Genomic DNA, 4,114 nt, shown 5'->3' on the forward strand with positions numbered 1-4,114 from the left:
GCTTGTATAAGACTTGTCTATTTGAAACTTATACCTAGCATTACTCTCTTATATATAACCCCATCAAACAACATAATGGGAAAAGGGTTGTCAAATCCTTACTTCTACTAAACATTGAACACATCAAAGTTCGTATAACCGAACCACAATCCGTCCACGAAAATGGAATATGCATCTACAAACACGCACCCTGCTAATGTCACAACTCCTCTAGGAATTCGTCACCACAGATCTCGCAGAATAATCGACTTCAGGCTTCTAGTGGTGGCGCCCTTGAATATAGCGTAGGCCACAATATTTGCAGACTGCTGGCTCATTAAGGTCAAGGCATATGAACTCAATTGGGTGACCAAGTGCCGAATTGCTATCTGAAGCCAGAAACAAGTAAACCCCTTGTAAATATATCCTTTGTGTTGGATTGAGTTACTATTCATGGAACCAAGAATCCACACATGGCGTCTTCAATGGAAATTATGAAAAAGAAACTGCAAAAACAATTAGAATTTGCAAACTAACCTCCTTTGCAAGCAACAATCCTGCCCTCAACCTTGATAGGTGGAACTTCATTGATCAACTCCATTGGGGACTTCTTACGTGTATCCTAAAAATAAAAGAGAAGTATAAATGTTCCTATAACCAAAATTTTCAAAAATTCAAAAGGACTTGAAGACAAAGGAAACAAAGGCAAAGCAAGCATATTCATACATATGGGCAAGGTGCAAAGAAAAAGGTGGGGTAGAAGGGAAAAAGTTGGAATATAACATGTTACTTTATTTTTTAAAAGACAATATTTAGAGTGAGAGTTTTCATTGTAACAGTGGGCAAAATTTGAGATCATTTTGATCACTTAGACTTCCTATCCAAACTCTAGTGCTAGTGGTTGGAGAGATAGAAATAAGAGGTAGGTCCTACAACATTTATAGTTGCCTGAATGAATTTCTCAACCCCTCAATACCTATATGTGGTCCACATAAGATGGATGCAACCCAACCCCTCAATAGCCGACCTGGTGTTATTTGTGCAAGAAAGATGGGAAGTCGATTGATCATTTGTTTCTGCATTGTGACGAGGCAAAGACTATTTGGGATAAGATTTTCAGCAAGTTGGGTATAGCTTGGGTGATGCCCAAGAGATTGGTGGATCTATTGGCTCGTTGAAAAGGATTTATGAGCAACCATCACATTGTCGATATTTGGAAGATGGTTCTTCTATGCTTATTGTGGTGTTTATGGCTAGAAAGGAATGGACGTTGTTTTGATAACAGAGAACACTCGTTGGGAGAATTTAGAGAGTTTTTCCTTCAAACTCTTTACATTTGGATGAAAACTCTTGTACTAAATGGGGATATTTTAAATGTTTCTTTTTTAGACATTGTTAGTTCCTAATTCATAGCTTGTATTTAAGTGTTTTCACTTATATTATTCTTTTGTATTTAGGTTATGCCTATCTACTTGCATGAATAAAATCTCTTATTACTTATAAAAAAAAAAAAAAATTAAACCCCTTCGCTGAATGGATCAAGAAAGTCAAACTCACGACAGGCTCAATCAACAAAAGTAATAAAATCAAGTAAGAGAGAGAAAGAGGCACAAGGTAAGGAGATGGAATGACCATAACATGATTGACACTGACTGAAAGTGAACCGGTGGTCGACAATTGTACAAGCCGGGATTGATAGTGAGTTGTTGAAACCGTGGTCCACAATTGATCCTGAGAGAGAGAGGTCTAGATTAGCAGAGTTCGAAAGTGATCTTGTAACGGACTGAGTTTTTATTGATTTTATGTCTTCTAGTTTTCCCTCTCTTTTCTAGTCCGGTGCTTTCCCTTATATACATCATGTGTACTTGAATTGAGCCCTAAGCTTTTAATAAAAACTGACTTATGAAAAAAAAAAATACATATATCGGTGACAGTCGGACGTGCAGAAGTTTGGAAGCGTCCAATTGTTAAAATAAATTCAAGGATTTTTTTTCCCATCATCCTAGATTTTACCATAGATGGAGAAATCTAAGATTAAGCTAGCAATAGATTTAACTGTAATGTGGTGATACATGAATGGCTGGGATCACAATTTTCACATGCCATGGTAAAAACCTTTTTCAAATAACAAGCCATTCCAATTAATATAAAACAATAAAATCGACACCATTTGACGAGAAACTCATATTATATATTACAACGAACAGGAGAACCTCTAAAAATTTCAGATCAAGGAATCCAATTTTTTACAATTATAACATTTCATAATTTTTAGTTTTAGCACATTCTCAACCGACCAACATATAACTTTAGGTACATAAATTTTAGGGATTGGAAACGAAAATAAAAATGTACCTACATCCATTTGGTGGTGTGGTTACCGATTTTTCTTTTGATTAGGCAGAGTTTTTTTACTGTCGATCGAAAGTTCAACGATCTAATTAGAGTTTTGAACAGACTCGATGCCATTCCGAATTTCCCACAGAGAGAGAGAGAGAGAGAGAGGGAACTACAAGTCGAGTAGGAATGAGATAATATAATATGAGTTATGAATGGTAGTGAAATAATTTGTGAATAATAATAAAATAGTTTAATTTGACATGTTTTATAGGGTTTGGGAAATGATATAAAAGTTGGATTAAAATATTATATTGTTAAAATATTGTTAGAATATAAGTTTTTAATATAATTTTTTTTTTTAGAATTTGAAAAAATTGATTTTTTTTTTTTTTTTTGTATTTTGTTTGAAAGTTTGCGAAAGTTGTACGAGTTATGCTACTCATCATCTCACACCACACACCATAAATATTTCAAATTTTTATTTTATTTTGTATATTTTTATTTTATTCTTATTGAATTAATTGAATTGTTTTACTTATTATCTATACACCACACACTTATTATAGAGAAAATATATGTTGTGTGTAGGATGCTTGCACGATAGCATCTCTTGTTTTCCATTCAAAAAAATCTTAACCGCGTTGGGTCATTGGGACATCTCATTTGACAAATTGTTTTCATCGAACAATTAAAAAGCTTATTTTTTTGTCAATTTTTTTTTTTTTCCTCAAATGAATTTAATTTACTTCTTTTAAAAAAATTGTTGATAAATCTCTTTGCAGGACGCTAGGAAACCCGATGTTTTATAAATTAAAAATTGTGGCCAAAATAAAAATTTATAAATTAAAAAACATTACTGAAATTTTTAAAAACCTAACAAAGTTTAAAAAAATATGATTTTTTTAATAAAAATGCTTAGAAATTATTAAAAAAAATTACTTGAAAATTTTCTTTTGATAACTGTTTTAAACGTGGCACTTTTATTTATTTATTTTTAGATAAAAAAGAGTGATTAAAATGGGATGACAACTACAATCAATTTCATCTGGCTTCTTCCGCTCCAATTCACCACCACACAGTTAGTTTATGAACTCCGTCTACGCTATTAGTTCACTTCCTCATACAGATAGAATTAATTATAACTTAGCTCCTTAATAGTTGAAAAATTACATCAAAGTTCCAATCAAAGAGCGTGATGACAATTCCCTTGTAGAATGGACTAAATTGATACATTTTCGAAGGAACGAAGATTTCTGGGAAAAAAGAGGATGTGTAGCTGAGGATATATCTCAATAAATCAAGCTTTCCATTCAACTACTGTATCAGTATCAATCAGCTCTTGCTCATGCAACTGCACTCAATGGGCGTAAGTAAATCTGACTTCCAAAATCCTGCAAAACAAGAGGAAAAACGAAGAAAAAGGGGAAGAAACCGAAGCTTCCCTCTCCTCTGGGACAGCAATCAACAGGGGCGCCGCTTTCAGAGGAGAAATCTGTAAGTCATATCAATCCACCATCGCAAAACTGTCATTAGGAATCATGGCACATTTAAATACCATATCAAAATATGGACACTTAAGTAACGCAGATCTAATGTCAAACACGAATTCATTTGATGTTATCAACACAAGAAATCCCGGTGTGACAATGGCCTCCCAGCAAGATTGCCAAGTTTCCCCAGTCATTGATCATCACATTCCATCGTCAAAGGGTGTCTTCAAGCCACCACTTTTTAAGGGTTCAAACAACAGAAGACAAGCTCTATGCCCACTTGATCAAAGCAGGATTAGCAATGC

At 33.9% G+C, this 4,114-nt stretch overlaps 1 pseudogene; it reads right to left on the minus strand.

Moving 5' to 3' along the window:
- Nucleotides 1-258: 258 nt before the first annotated feature.
- Nucleotides 259-2,448, minus strand: LOC121254955 (annotated as a pseudogene).
- Between the last annotated feature and the right edge of the window lie 1,666 nt (nucleotides 2,449-4,114).

This window comes from Juglans microcarpa x Juglans regia, chromosome 3D (assembly GCF_004785595.1).
Source record: "Juglans microcarpa x Juglans regia isolate MS1-56 chromosome 3D, Jm3101_v1.0, whole genome shotgun sequence".
Lineage (NCBI taxonomy): Eukaryota > Viridiplantae > Streptophyta > Magnoliopsida > Fagales > Juglandaceae > Juglans > Juglans microcarpa x Juglans regia.